This window comes from Pezoporus occidentalis, unplaced genomic scaffold, assembly GCF_034315485.1.
Source record: "Pezoporus occidentalis ecotype Australia unplaced genomic scaffold, CSIRO_AGI_Poc_V1 ctg19, whole genome shotgun sequence".
NCBI lineage: Eukaryota > Metazoa > Chordata > Aves > Psittaciformes > Psittacidae > Pezoporus > Pezoporus occidentalis.
This window is the reverse complement of record NW_026913748.1, coordinates 5,920,652-5,936,986: the sequence shown is the minus strand read 5'-3', so window position 1 is coordinate 5,936,986 and position 16,335 is coordinate 5,920,652. Positions and strand designations below refer to the sequence as shown.

General features: G+C 45.0%; 1 protein-coding gene across 1 annotated transcript in view; it reads right to left on the bottom strand.

The window, feature by feature from the left end:
- Positions 1 to 16,335, bottom strand: part of TMTC1 (transmembrane O-mannosyltransferase targeting cadherins 1) — a 147,935-nt gene that overhangs the window by 20,095 nt on the left and 111,505 nt on the right. The gene's annotated exons all lie outside the window — the stretch shown is intronic.

Below are 16,335 nucleotides of genomic sequence, written 5' to 3'. Positions count from 1 at the left end.
GTATGCCTCCAGGGCAAAAGGGAACACTGAACACTTCTGAAAGTCTCTTTTACCCTCAAAGCAAAAGGCAAAATGACTAAAGCAGCTTGAATGTTTTTATGCAAAATGTTTTTCAAACAAGCAAGAACTGCCTTATCAAAAATAAATTTCCAATGGAAATACATTTTGAAATACACAGAAACCAACAAAACAGTTTTAATTGATCTGTTTTGTTGTTTGTTGGGTTTTTTTCTAAATCAGTTTTCCACAGTAGAAGTAACAATAAAGTGCAAAAGGAAACTTGAAATCAGCCGTTGAACAATGTTTTCAAGACCAAACAAAATGATACAAAAATATGGAAATAGACTGCTTAACAGTATGAATTCCCTAAACTTTTAGTTATCATTTTTTACTACGTGGTTCAGTTCTTTTAACTGATCTGTTGATCTTTACATCAATGTGTTTCAGTTACAACACTACATATTGGCCCAAGTGTTAAAATTCTCCATGAACTAAGCAGCACGTTACGGTCCATTCAGCTGCTTAAATTCTCAAAGTTGTGCTCCTACATTAATATTTTGGTTTGGAGATCTTCCACCATAAAACTCTAGAGGGGAAAGTAATCCAGGGTAACATTTAGCACCCAGGACCCCTTGTGTCATAGATAGGGGAAAACTGAGCTTCATTATAATAAAGAAATAAATCTATGTCAGTAGCCCGCAAGTCCCAGGCAAGCTGGAAGACCAACGGACTGAGAAAGTCCAATGCTCTGGTATGAAATGGTGCACAGGTGCTTGTCCACTGAACTCAAGATGACCATTCATGATAGGGAGGAAGCAGGTTAAGATGGCCAATGCTTGGGTTTGAGAAAACCTAGTCACAAATCCCGCTGCCACTGTAGATATTCTGTTTTAAATGAGGACATCTGACATTTCTTTGCCTTAGGTCCCTGTTCATGGGAAAGCGATGTGGATAATGACATTAAAAATAGCTAGCTATGATAGCTCAGGGTACAGCATGAGGAGGGGCATTTAAAGGAAGAAAGGATTAAGACTCCATAATATAGCCTGAATATGAAGTTTGCAACTGTTTTTAATCTAAAACTTTCCATGGTGGGTTTTTTTGCCTGGAGTTTTTCATTATGTCAGTTCAGCCCTGGGATTTTCTGTGCTTAAGTACCGTGAATAATTTAGTATTTTACACACTGCTGCAACATTTGTATCAGTCACATTTTTGCTTCACAGAATATAAGTGATTTTGGCACAGTCTTACTTGGGGGTGAAGCTGGGAACACATGAAGGAACTCCAGGGAAAATGGACATGCACCTGTAACAGACCTAGGATGTTTCCTACATGTAAGTAAGAGAAGAGCCCGAAGTCCCTTTTTTTTACCCAACAATAAGCCTAGCAGACAGAGATTACTTACTGAACCTATTATAATGACAGAAGATAAATGTAGTGACCACCACTTACAGTAACTAACGACTGCAGACTCTATGAACCTCCGTCCTGTACAGATAAGCATCCTGTCTCTCAGAGGTAACCACTTCTGCTGCAGGCCCTCAGGTGCATTGCCCAGTGTCTCCACTCACCCATACCACCTGCATTTGCTGCTCAAGTAAATTTTGAAGGGCTCCCCAGTTGGTTTTGTCACAGAGGAGCAGAGACTAGGAAATTCATGGTGAGACTGCATTTGGCACAGGAATAGTAATGCTTTCCATCACTGAAGTTACCCAGTGAGCCTGACACATTCTGGGATGCAAGAGGCTACCTGCGCTTGGAGAAGAATCAGCAAAGGACAAGATGGTGATGAGGATACAGTGTTGGATCTTGACCTTGGCCCTAAAACCCACTGGTCATCAAGGCTAAGCCTCCGCAGCTGAAGCAAGCTGGGAAAAATGCTTTCCAGAACAGCAGCAGGAGAGCAATGGGAAGGATCAAGCTTGCCTGGTCTTCAGCACTTGGAAAGCAGCTCTATGTGGTACCTTGACCAGGATCCTAAGTGAAGAACATCTTATCTATCTTAGGACAAATGACCAAAGGCTCAGCCTTGTTTCCCATTTCTCCATGTGATTCTGACATTGTTTTGGACCAAAAGAAGGTCTGGGAGATATATTTCTGAGGCTGTTTTTTTGCCAGTTGGCTATGATACAAGCTGTGCGCTACTTTTATAGAATCATAGAATCATAGAATAGTTAGGGTTGGAAAGGACCTTAAGATCATCTAGTTCCAACCCCCTGCCATGGGCAGGGACACCTCACACTAAACCATGCCACCCAAGGTCTCGTCCAACCTGGTCTTGAACACTGCCAGGGATGGAGCATTCACAACCTCCCTGGGCAACCTATTCCAGTGCCTCACCACTCTAACAGGAAAGAATTTCCTTCTTATATCCAATGTTAACTTCCCCTGTTTAAATTTTAACCCATTACCCCTTGTCCTATCACTACAGTCCCTAATGAAGAGTCCCTCCCCAGCATCCCTATAGGCCCTCTTCAGATATTGGAAGGCTGCTATGAGGTCTCCACGCAGCCTTCTCTTCTCCAGGCTGAACAGCCCCAACTTTCTCAGCCTCTCTTCATACGGGAGGTGCTCCAGTCCCCTGATCATCCTCGTGGCCCTTCTCTGCACTTGTTCCAACAGTTCCATGTCCTTTTTATGTTGATGATACCAGAACTGCACACAATACTCCAGGTGAGGTCTCACAAGAGCAGAGTAGAGGGGCAGGATCACCTCCTTCGACCTGCTGGTCACGCTCCTTTTGATGCAGCCCAGGATACGGTTGGCTTTCTGGGCTGCAAGCGCACGCTGAAGCCGGCTCATGTTCATTTTCTCATCAACCAACACCCCCAAGTCCTTCTCTGCAGGGCTGCTCTGAATCTCTTCCCTGTCCAACCTGTAGCTGTGCCTGGGACTGCTCCGACCCAGGTGTAGGACCTTGCACTTGGCATGGTTAAACTTCATGAGGTTGGCACCAGCCCACCTCACAAGCGTGTCGAGGTCCCTCTGGATGGCATTCCTTCCCTCCAGCAAATCAACTGAACCACACAGCTTGGTGTCATCGGCAAACTTGCTGAGGGCGCACTCAATCCCACTGTCCATGTCAGCGACAAAGATGTTGAACAAGACCGGTCCCAACATCGATCCCTGAGGGACACCACTCCTTACTGGTCTCCAGCCAGACAGTGAGCCATTGACCACAACTCTTTGTGTGCAGCCATCCATCCAGTTCTTTATCCACCGAGTGGTCCATCCATCAAATTGATGTCTCTCCAATTTAGAGACAAGGATGTCATGTGGGACAGTGTCGAACGCTTTACACAAGTCCAGGTAGATGACATCAACTGCTCTACCCCTCTCCATCAGTTCCGTAGCCCAATCATAGAAGGCCACCAAATTGGCCAGGCAGGATTTCCCCTTAGTGAAGCCATGCTGGCTGTCACCAAGCACCTTGTTGATTTTCATGTGCCTTAGCATGCCTTCCAGGAGAATCTGCTCCAAGATTTTGCCAGGCACAGAGGTGAGACTGACTGGTCTGTAAAACTTTTTTCAGTACTCACACATAAAAACAGCTTTAATATGTGACATGAAACAGCTTCAGTTATGAGTGGGCAAAAGTATTTCAGACAAGTCTTGGGAAAGAAACAGATTAACATTTTACAGCCCTAAACCTGATGATTTTGCTCTCAAACTCAGAAATTAATTCTGTTCTTGGCCTCTGCTGCTCCCATGAAATTTTAGGCCCAGAAGATTTCCTTGCACCAATGTGGAGAGGAATAAAAACTCAAGATTAAAAAATAGAACTGATTTAACCTTTAAATTGCACAGTTCTGACCAGCAGCTACATAAATACACTTCTGCACTCAGCGCTAAAACCTCTCGACAGCAAATCACAGGACGCAAGCGCAACTCCCATGCATCCTGGGCTCTGTTTCTTGTGTTTTACATTTATTCATTACATCTCATTGCCTTTTCCAAGAAATATAAATGAAAAACCAGAACCCCAGCTAGCAAAAAATTGTCAGCTTAAAGCCGCTTAGCATGTAGCCTGAAGAACCTCTGACATTTGCAATTTTACATACCTGAACAAACATTGAGAGAAAAATCTGAGCACAGTGAGATAAGGCAATGGCATTGAGCTTTGCCATTAGGATTCAGTTCTTTACAGCTTTATTTGGAATATTATTTTATTAAGGTGGTAGAACGAGATGCCATTCAACTGAGTTCAGCAGAGCTATAACCAAGCCCTAAGAGAGCATCATATCTAGTGGAGTAACCAGAGCTGGAGGCTGAGCCCATGACCTTCCATGCTGTTGTACTGTTAAACATGGTTCCTAACACTTTCACACCACCCTCAAATAGTTGCCAGGAGTGTCCCAGGGCTAAGCCCAGACCAGTGTTTGGTCCCAGCAGCCAAGTTGGGTTTGGTCACTGTTTCTCAAAGGACACAAATACTGAATACTTGTGGGTCTGTTTATGCCAACTGACCTAAGGGCTAGAGAATGGGGACCAGACCCTTTTTTATTTATTAGTATGATGTTGACTAAAGCACTAATGGCCTTATTCAACTACCTTCTGCTCATGCACACCCACTGCTGTTACTAATGACTTCCTGGGGATAAAACCAGAGTAGAACAAAGTCTTGTGCCTGGATTTACAGAACTGTGTAAAACTTGACCATAAATGACTAATTAAATCAACATTTACTTAAGAACTCTCAAAATGTTTCTGCAAAACTTGCAGATACACCATTTGCAAACTGGTTTGCTGTACGTGATCTATCTTCTTAATGAATGGAGGCACATGAACATTGTTTTCCATTTGGATGTTATCAGGAGGCTTGGCGCTGTTTCTCAATACTTTTGGAACAGGCTCCAGCTATTGCCAGTGTCTACTCTGCTGATTTTGACCATGAGCCCTCTGATGCAAAGATTGTCTCTTCCCACATGTATTTATTTTTTGGAATGGTCAGAAACACATTACCAGGCCAAGGAGGTCTCCAGTTAACCTGAGGTCTCTTCATGCCACAATAATGACAATACTCAGAAGCCAGAACTTATTTTACAGTCAGGATACTGAGATGCGAGGAATGAGTTGGAACATGTATGCTTTGTTTTGCAACCTCTCTCAAGAAACAAAGCTTTCTATCTGGACACACACAGAGCTGTATTTTCCTTGCCACCACCACTGATAATGGTAACAGTCTGCAGGCAATATCCTTCTTGCTATGCATCTGATTAGGTAGAAATTCCTCTAGGCTACACCTAATCAAATGCAAGTGCTGCATTATTTATGAAAGAAAGCTGAATTTCATTAAACTTATTCTACAAGAAGCAGTTCATGTAAAAAAAAAATCAGTTTCTCCTTTCTTTTAGAAATCAGAATAATTTTCTTTTAAAATCTACATTCACAGGCAACTATAATAGAAGTTTCAAAATGGAAAAATTGCTCTAGAAAAAAAGAAACCAACCCATAAAAGTATATTTTTAATCAGACTGGGATTTCATTTCTAAATGGAAGACAAGTGGGATGTTTCCTTGTCGCAGAATGAATAATTCAAATGATTCCTCCAGTGCTGTATCTGCAATTGTCAGAATAAATTTAAGCAGCTTTCCCTTTAACTATTATAGGTATACACTGCACAAGAAGTTCTGCTAGCAATTATCCCCACTTCTTTTAGGCTAGCAAAATTCCCTGTAATACCACCAAACAAAAGCCTTATTGACTTGCATAGCCAACAGATTCAGTTTCACAAGAAGATACCAGTAATAAAACATAACACAGTCATTAAAATGCTGATGACCATTTATTTTGCCTTTTAGTTTAATGTTGCTATTACCTGAAACATCTTTTCTTTGATTTGAGGGGTTTTGTTTGGCACCGTATCTGAACTACAAGACAATTCCAGTAAAAAGAGAAAGGGAGGGAATCTGTTGTCATGACTACAACCGAGAATTTTAATTCTTTTAATTCAGATTGAGAGAGACCACTTAAGCAACTGGCAAGCTCTCCTCCCAATCCTGCCTTTAAACAGCCCTTAGTCTGGTGCCAGAGGTATTCAGGGGGCAAAAGCCGTTAGTATGACAACTCCCCACTTGCTCTTAAGAGCATTATGTGGTTTTGCACAGCCATTGCTGTGCAGGGACAGAAAATAACAGGGGACGGGGCCAGACCAACATGCAATAAAGCCTGCAAATCTTCCACAAACAGCATGGAAAAGGCTTCAATGCCAGCTTTCAGGGTCCACGCAGCCCCCCACAGCCACTGCATGATGAAAGGTTATTGAAAGCAGTCCAGAGCCACCTCTCAGAGCTAGGACAGCCGTGAGATGTCACACACTAGGGTGCGATTCTCTCTAGTGTCACAGCCCAGTGCTCAGCCCCTTGCCACTCTCCAAGTATTGATGATAAGCCTGTTCCCAGTGACTTAAAACATGAGTCCTTAAAACTATTATAAAAGCTGTAAGCAACACTGGCTATGATTATCCTAATGGCCATGCTATGGCAGCAGCAGAAAGAAAAAACCTGCTTGCATTACCTTGCACGATATTCAAAGGGGCTCCACGTGCATTAATTTCTGCTAAAAAGAAGAATCAGCAACTTACTCAGCTGGGAAGAACGAGCATGCCTGGTTTTTGTTAATGCATCTTTTGATTAAAGAATGCATTTAAAACCTAGCATTCGCAGGGAATGTTCCACCTTTGAAGCAGCTGTGATTAATTACCACTGCTGAGCTGCCGTGACAAAACAGTTTGTGTTACCTCTCTTATTCCTAAGAGGAAAAGAGAGGCTGAAAGCCCCTGGGACAGACCTCCTCTCCTAAGTCCTCCATAGCGCAGGACACATCCCTGCTGCCTGCTTTCAGCTCTCCCCGTGCCTGCATGACCCTGCCACAGTGCTCAGCATCCACAGGGCTCACTTCAGCCAGATTAAGCACGCTGTCAGGCCTTAATTATTCAAGCCCAATTACTTGCTGGCAGCATGGCAACTGGTTTTTAAGGCACATTTTGCCCCGTTCCAACATATACTGTAATATTTTATTAGCATCATTTTGCCAACAAAAGTAAGAATGTTACATGAATAACGTTTCATCTGTGCCAAATTTCTATACTGCCCATTTTATATTTATTCCGGTATACTATTTCAAGCAAATTTTCCAATCTTAATATTACCTCACACTCATGTTCATGTGTCTACATAGTTCTCAATAAAGCTCTGTATCATGCTGAATTAAAGTTTGACTTGATGTAATTCTGAGATCAGTCATCCCATAGGGAACAATCCTGCACTGGCAACAACTCGGGCCATGGCCTCAAGTGTGGCACCTTGCTCTAAGAGCTGCTCTACATGATGTAGAGACGTGTAGGGTCATGGAGCCAGATCCTATGTCTTTCTCAAAAAGACCTTCAATTTGCAGCATTTGAATTCTTTTTATAGCTAGAGAGATGATCCTGCAGTATTAAGCAGCAGCTGGTTTTCTTCTGAAGAGTTTTTGTAGTTGCATCAGTATTTCCTCAAAGGTAACACCCTTCAGCTTGGCAGAAGGTTTGTGGCAGGCTGGGGCTTTCTATATTTAAAAAAAAACAAACCCCAAACCTGGAAATCCTGTTGAAAAAACAGTAGGTGAGAGATCTAACGCTTTTAGGTTCTATTGGAAGCCTCAGGCATAAGCTTCTTCAGTGAAAGTGTGACAAAGCAGTCAGACTCCTGGCTGTACACAGGTTGAGTATTACATCACACTCATTTCCAAGTACCCAGCTATGAGATGGCCTGGCTCAAGGCCTGACACAACACTGAGAACAAGACAGGGAGTGATCCCACCCCAGCATGGTGCCAGGAGCTCTCAGAGCATCCCTTAGCAGCCCTGTGTGTCCCATTAGAGTCCTCACTGGTGTTACACGGACTGGCTCAGGTCCTGATAAAGGTTCTGTTCAAGAAGTCAGTGTGGAGAGTGCCTGATCACCAGTGCCTATAACTAGTTCAGACACCCACCCAGGTTGTCCTCTCCCTGCTTCTGCTGAAGGGTAGGGGGTCCCCTGCCAGATGCCTTGGGTACCCCAGCCTACCTGAAAGTCTTCTACCTTCTGGTGGGCAGAAGTCACCTACATTTTGGCACTGAGCACCTACAATGTGGACACCGAGAGATGGTGCTCATCTCTACCACATTTCCCACATGGCCTAGGACAACTCTGTCTCTGAGGGTGTCCATGCCCTGTCACTAAAGGGACAATAAAATTTCTCTGCCCCATACTCGCATACTTCCCTGCCTCTCCACTCACAGCAAAAGCCCTCTGTGGTGATGACAACCTCCAGCTTCAGTCAGTGGTCAGCACAGTGGATCTTGATCTCAGCTGGGATCTCCAGAGGCTAGTTCAGCATAAATAAGTGCTGAATCTCAGCCAGGGATCAGTGGAAGGAAGAAGGGTCCTTCTCCTGCTGCCTGGCCACCAAGCTGGCAGGAACAGCAGCCCATGGGCACCCTACCACCAGCAAACCCTTTCACCAGGGTGAGCCCCACAGGCTGAAGGCCAGAGCACAGGGACATGTTGAAACCTAATATTGAGGAAAACAGCTCTGGGACAGAAATGAGGGAGAAGAGAAGCCGAATAGATTTAATCTGTACATTGACAAAAGCCCAATTAACTCTTCAGAAAAAAAAAAACCACCCAGAAGCATGCCATTTAAAAAAACAAACCTGCAGCTCATTAAACAATATTACAATTTCTGAATTTTCATTAAATTTTCAAACTTGGGCAGGGGCAGAAGCTTAAGAGCTACAGTTGAGGAGAAAACCAGGATTTTAAGTCAAACAATGTTACAGCTAAATATAAATAAATAAAATGTTTCCTGCTAAATTCACATGTTCCCTGCAGAGCTGAGGCAATATGAGGTTATCAAACTGGGCTGCCTGCTTATGCTCTCACATAAAAAATTTATGCAGGATTCATGTAAGTCCTGGAAAATTCCAGAAACCACTCAAGCCAAACAAAGGACTAATAATTCACGACGTGCCTGACTTACAGACAGCGTGAATAGTGCAGGCATATCCACAGAGCCCACAGAAACTAGAGGTACACCACAGCAAACAGGAGACCACTGGGTGGGTTCTTCCACTAAACTGCTACACGAGGGGATGAAATAACAATCTGTATCTCACTGAAGCAGATGGGATGAAATCACACCTATCATCTCCCAAGGTTAAGAGGTGCTGGAGGAAGCTGTACAGCCCCACACCGCCACCCGTAATCACTGCTGTCTCCAAGATGTCTGGGGGTTGCCTCAGTCTTCGGTGTAAATCAGAGAAGAACCCATTCCAACAGTGCCCAAATTGCTCAAAGGGGCCATTCAGAAGTCTGGGGATAAGCTGAGTGCCTCAGCAACTCCTGCCAAGCCTTCACAGAACGTCTCAAGGTTGTCCTTGACAAACGTGTGCTGGGAACCAATTTTTCTGCTGACCTGTGGTAAGGCACAGTGAAGGCAAGTCTCTGATGATTTAGCACGATGATAATAAGTGCCACTTGGTCATTCTTTGATCAAAGTTTTCACAAAGACAAGGACAGCCGGCTAGGGAAAAAGAAATAACTGTGGGATCAAGTCATTAACCCTTGGATCTGAGGTTCTCATTAGCCAAAAGTGAAAAGTAGACTCAAATACCTGGGTAATACAGCCATAAGTCTCTCTCTGCATGGCCCACATAAAAATCAAAATAGATGCCTTGTCCCACTAAGAAAACAGCTTTGCAGCTTCAATAGGGAAACAGTTTCCATTCGCCAGATTTTTAGCTCAGTCCCTAATATTTAAGTAGTCAGAGCAATGATGCAGTGCCTGAGGTAGGCTACAGAGCAGTCATTCTCACAGCTGATGGGGGCTCTTCTCCAAGAAGATGCATTTGAAAAGCCATCAAGTCCCTGAAGCACAGTGTAGAAGGACCTGCAACCATGACAGAAGCCATGTTCTAGAAAAGGGCCCTGGCTGTAAATACCATTGTCCAGGCATGAGTTATATATGCATCTATGTGTAGCTTCCACCACTGTCAGTGCAATTACACGTTTACTGCTTCTGCATCAGGGCTTATGGCTGCACTTACATCGGTTCTGGTTTTGAGAAAATAAAAGCCCATGCCTTGATTAATTAATATTTTATCACTAAAAAGTAGAAAAACAGAGCAGAGGTGGAGCACACCCCAAAACAGGCAGGGATTAGCACTTCATAGAGAAAAAACACATTGCACTGGCTGAAGGAACTTGGCCATCATCCCATGCACTGTGTTGTAACGGCCATTAAGTCTCTGATTCAAATTATCAGGCAGCCTTCTCAGCCATCAATTACTACTAAATTACTCAACAATTCTGCCTAGCTTCAGGACAACCACCATATACACGTACACAGGAGCACCGATTACCCCAAAAGCCTACTGTCAAAACGCAATTCAGAAGAACACTGTGCAAAGATGTTTCTGACTACTTGGATGTGATCAGCCTCAAGTCTGTAACACCCACTAACGCAGTGCATTATGTGAAGTCTCTATGAAGATGTTTCATCAAGTGTCTAAGCAGAGGGCTTGCTCCAAGGGCCTGACCTAAGTACCATTAAGTGTCAGAAGGGCACTCACAGTTTCGGGAGCAAACAGAGCCGTGGCAGTCACAGCAAAGCAGCACTGCACATTTTTGACTCACTGTAAAAACAGGCTAACAAATGGTGCTGGTATTTTAATTCTTTCCAGAAATAAATCACAGATGGTATCCAAGGCCACCTGCAGTCCACGCTGAGAGGCATTTTCAAGGCACACACACAGGCACACACACACACAAAGGGCCTTATGAACACAATTTTTTCACTGCATGGAGAGTGCAATTTAACTGAATTTAAACAACCCCAGATACTGTTGATTTAAGATATATAAAAACCCAGTGGGAAGGTGTGTGGGAAAGCTTAGCAGGAAACCTGAGTCTCCCTTACAGGATTAGGGCTTTATTTCTAAAGTGGAGTGAGGAGAAAGCAGCTTTGCTTGCTCCTTTTCTTTTCACTCCAGTGATGTTATGAACTGGTTTTATTCCCCCAGTGAGGGACATAGATATGGCACCCACACTGATTCCTCTCCCTCCTCCCCCATCTAGCCTGCACTCAAGTACCAAGCACACACAAGCATGATCTCGTGACACTTCTTGATGCCACAAACCAGCACTCCCAGGTTCCATGTGTGAGCAATGCTCTAAACTGTATTATTTGACCATGAGATGGAGTTTAGGATCTTGTGTGGGAGGAATAGAATACCTAGCAAGGCCACATTTCTGGATTTCCGAAGGGCAAACTTTGGCCTCTTCAATCAATTGCGAAGGGAAATATCATGGCAAAGGTTACTAGGTGGTAAAGGGGCTCAAGATAGTTGGTCAGCATTCAAGGACCACTTCTTCAAAGCTCAGGATCAGAGTGTCCCAGTGAGTAGGAAGTCAAGTAGGGGAGCCTGGAGACCAGCATGGTTAAACAAGGAACTGCTGGGCAAACTCATGCGGAAAAAGAGAATCTATGGATTATGGAAGGAGGGGCTGGCCACTTGGGAGGAATATAGGACAGCTGTTAGAGGATGTAGGGAAGCAATTAGGACAGCTAAGGCCTCCTTGGAACTTAATCTGGCAAGTCGGGTCAAGGACAATAGAAAGGGCTTCTTCAAATACATAGCGAATAAAACTAACACAGGAAGCAGTATAGGCCCACTGCTGAATGAGGTGGGTGCCCTGGAGACAGAGGATATAAAGAAGGCAGAGGTGTTGAATGCCTTCTTTGCCTCTGTCTTTACCCCTGCAGACTCTCCCTGGGGGACCCAGATTCCTATAGCCCCGGAAGAAGTCAGGATAAAGGAGGAGTTTGCTTTGGTAGATGAGGATTGGGTTAGGGATCAGTTAAGTAATCTGGACATCTACAAATCGATGGGTCCGGATGGAATACACCCACGGGTGCTGAGGGAGCTGGCAGAGGTCATTGATGAGCCACTCTCCATCATCTTTGGTAAGTCATGGAAAACAGGTGAGGTGCCTGAGGATTGGAGGATGGCAAATGTCACACCGGTCTATAAGAAGGGCAAGAAGGAGGACCCGGGTAATTATAGACCGATCAGCCTTATCTCCATCCCCGGAAAGGTGATGGAACAATTTATTCTTGACACCATCTCTAGGCATATCAAGGATGAGGGGGTCATTAAGAGCAGCCAACATGGCTTTACCAAGGGGAAGTCATGTTTGACCAACCTTATAGCCTTCTATGAGCAAATAATTAGGTGGCTGGATGATGGTAGAGCGGTAGATGTGTTTTTTCTTGATTTCAGTAAGGCATTTGAGACTGTCTCCCACAGCATCCTCATAGACAAGCTAAGGAAGTGTGGGCTTGATGATCAGGTAGTGAGGTGGATCAAGAACTGGTTGGAAGGAAGAAGGCAGAGAGTTGTTGTCAATGGGGCAGAATCTAGCTGGAGGTCTGTGACTAGTGGAGTCCCTCGGGGTCGGTGCTGGGACCAGTGCTGTTTAATATTTTCATCAACGACCTGGATGAGGGAACTGAATGTACCCTCAGCAAGTTTGCTGATGACACTAAACTGAGAGGAGTGGCTGACACACCAGAAGGCTGTGTTGCCATTCAGCGAGACCTGGACAGGCTGGAGAGTTGGGCGGAGAGGAACTTGATGAAATTCAACAAGGGCAACTGTAGAGTCTTGCATCTGGGGAAGAACAACCCCATGTACCAGTACAGGTTGGGGGCTGACCTGCTGGACAGTAGTGAAGGGGAAAGGGACCTGGGGGTCCTGGTGGATAGGAGGATGACCATGAGCCAGCAATGTGCCCTTGTGGCCAAGAAGGCCAATGGCATCCTGGGGTGTATTAGAAGGGGGGTGGTTAGTAGGTCGAGAGAGGTCCTCCTCCCCCTCTACTCTGCCCTGGTGAGGCCGCATCTGGAATATTGTGTCCAGTTCTGGGCCCCTCAGTTCAAGAAGGTCAGGGACCTGCTTGAGAGAGTCCAGCACAGAGCTACAAAGATGATTAAGGGAGTGGAACATCTCTCTTATGAGGAGAGGCTGAGGGAGCTGGGACTCTTTAGCTTGGAGAAGAGGAGACTGAGGGGTGACCTCATCAATGTTTACAAATATGTGAAGGGTGAGTGTCAGGATGATGGAGCTAGGTTTTTTTGAGTGATGTCCAGTGATAGGACAAGGGGCAATGGGTGTAAACTGGAGCATAGGAGGTTCCATGTGAACATTGGGAAAAATTTCTTTACTGTGAGAGTGACAGATCACTGGAACAGGTTGCCCAGGGGGGTTGTGGAGTCTCCTACGTTGGAGATATTCAAGGCCCGCCTGGACAAGTTCCTGTGTGATGTACTCTAGGTTACCCTGCTCTTGCAGGAGGGTTGGACTAGATGATCTTTTGAGGGCCCTTCCAACTCTTAGGATTCTGTGATTCTGTGATTTGCAAGCTCTGTGAGAGCCCCGCCACGTGTCACAGCACCAAGTGTTTTCATACTGGTTCATCTTGCCTCCTGGCCCACCCCCTCCTCCCTCTTAAGACTGAGCACCAGAGCAACTCCCTGAGCTGCAAAGAAAGCCCGCCCAAGGATTCCTGCTTGATGGCCAGAGGCTCTCTTCTCTGGAAGATGCCACAAAGAAGAATGGAGGTTTCTGCAAGGCAGGCTGGTCCTCTTCCCTGCTCTGTTTGGTCAGAAGCATTCGGCAGGGAAAGTCCACAGGGAGCTTATGGCTATGAACCTGTTGATGGATCACACACACACACAGAGGCACATTGCAGACATGTGGGCATTCCCGTGTACACACACACCAGTGCATTTATGTACATAAATTCACACTTTTATATATGGTGGATACTTCCTGCAGAACTCCATAGTATCAGCTATTACACCGATGATAAGAGGCAGTTCACACATTTGCCCATGGCTCCCCTGGGAAAGGGCAGCACCCCAGAGGCCAGTGCAGGGTTGCCCTGAGGTGCCTGGTGCTTGCAGGACCAGCCTGAGTGTCTACTTCACCTCTTTGCCCTCGCCCTACTGTCTGTATTTCTTCTTTCTATCACTTTTCATTTTTCAGCCCCCCAATCCCATTTCTGTGACTTTCATCCAGCAAAAATGTTATGAAGAAAAAATTCAGTTATGATTCCCCCATTTATATTATATCATGGTCACAGTATCAGCCTTCAGACGAAGATAACTCTTTCTCTCCCTTTATTAACTTAAACACAACATTGCATTTTTTAATTAAGGGAAAATCCGTATGGTTTTATATGCAAGAATGCAAACATGAATTTTCAGATGCTGACCAGACACAGAAATGCAGCTTAAATAGCACAGAACTATTATTAGCACATTTATTCACCCAGCTCCAGCAAGAAACCCAGCAACCTCCTTCAGCCCCACTTGCTGCTCCTTACATCAATCTGCCATCCATGGGGAGCCTGGCCCTAGCAATGAGCACATAGATTGATGATAAGACAGTGCTGCTTTGGGAGTTAAAACTTTGAATGAGTGCCATTGTAGCAGGCAAGGTGAATTTCTCCCCCTCCCCTAAGTTGTTAAAAGGGTTATTAAAGACATAACGAATGCTCATCAAACAGGTTTTAAGGCTCTGCTGTTTCCCCCTCTGCATGTCAGCACATGTGAATTCCTGAGGAGCTATAAAACAGTCTCAACAGCAATGTCCAGGAAACAAGGCTGGGGAAAAGCGGGACAAAAGCCTGGTAGCCATCAACAACAGCAAAAATGTCTTCATTAGCACATATTTGCGTGAGGCTGCACAATGCCATCTTCACACTCACAAACACGAGAGTGAGAAGACGAGTTTTGCTTCAGACAAGACCAGCACTGTTTGATCTGCGGGAGCAGGAAGTCTCTGAAATGCCTCACAGCACCTGCATATCTGCAGCAGAAGCAGCAGCAAGGACCTTAAGGCCAGCTTTCAGAGCAGCCATGGCCAGCTCACATCTCAGATGGAGTACTTCTGGCCTTTACTTCTTGCAAGGAAGAAAACCCAAGTATCTCCTGGGGTCACTACCACATGCCAGGCAAACCAGTGAAGCAGTCCAATCCAGCAGTGTGTTTTGCTTGTTTTACTGAAGGTAAGATGAAAGGTTTATAACCCTCTGCTACAACTGCAGAACACCAGCTGCTCATCAGGTCTGCTTTATGGGTAACTCATCTTGCATCTCTGAAGGGCTCTGCTTCCATCATTCCCCTTTTAGGAACCCAACATACAGGAGGAGCCTTTCCTGCATACACAGAATTTGTATTTTTCATTCTCCACATCTCCAATTCAAATGGTTTTCTCCATTTTTGCATTTCATTTCCCCCACTCTTGGGCAACATAATTAGATTGCACTAATTACCTAAGCCTGGCCAAGGTCAGGGTGTTACTGGCCCCTGGGCTGGGGAATGAGCTTTTTGACAGGCCACCTGCAACAGCATCAACAACTGGTTGCTGGACTCAATCACCAAGTTTGCCTTGGAAACTTGTGCTGTTGTTTCACTGTCAGAGAAAGCACATTCTCCTCCACCGCTTACCTGCCCTGAAGTTAACAGAGATGTACCAGCAGAGGACAAACCTGATTTTGAAAGCAGGAATGGGAGCAAGTGATTAAAGTACCAGGGATCAACCTTCCCAGGATTTAGTCTCAATTGCTATTATTTCACTACGTAACCTTTGTGCACTTCAGCATCTTTTCCCACAGCTCTAGCTACAACATCACCTACCTACTTCACAGGAGCAATGGGTTGCTCTGCTGAGTAGCTACATGGCAACCAACACTTCTGGCAGAGCAGCAGCGCGTGGAAGCGCATCGTTACGTTGGTGGAATGGTAATTGCAAGCGGTTCAAGCAGCGGAGTGCAGACTGACAGGATCACTTTTGTTTAGTAAACAGTTAAACTCATTCACCAGAGATCAAGCAGACCTTACACTGTAATTTGGCACAAGCTTTAGAAGTGAGTTGGAATGGTGGATGAGCCATCACACATGTGCCTCAGACAGAGCCAGTATGAGGCACATGTTCTGTCTTTCCTACCTCCCAGGAGCTCCCAGGCAGTGGCAGTCCACGTCCTTAATGACTCAATTTCCTTATTAATTCCTTCATTGATCTCACTGCACACTAGGCAGATACAATATTTTGATCTTCCCTACTTCTGAGAGTGCTGCTGTCAGACTGCAAAGCCTCTTGAGTAGCTTGTGTTTGCTATAATCTGGGATCCAGGTGGAACCCAGAGAGCAGACACCCAGAGAGAGATACCTGGGGGAAACCAGGGAAGCTTGTTGTGTTAGCACTTCAGTGGCTGGTCTGCTTGCTCCCTGATGAGAAAATTCATGGAGC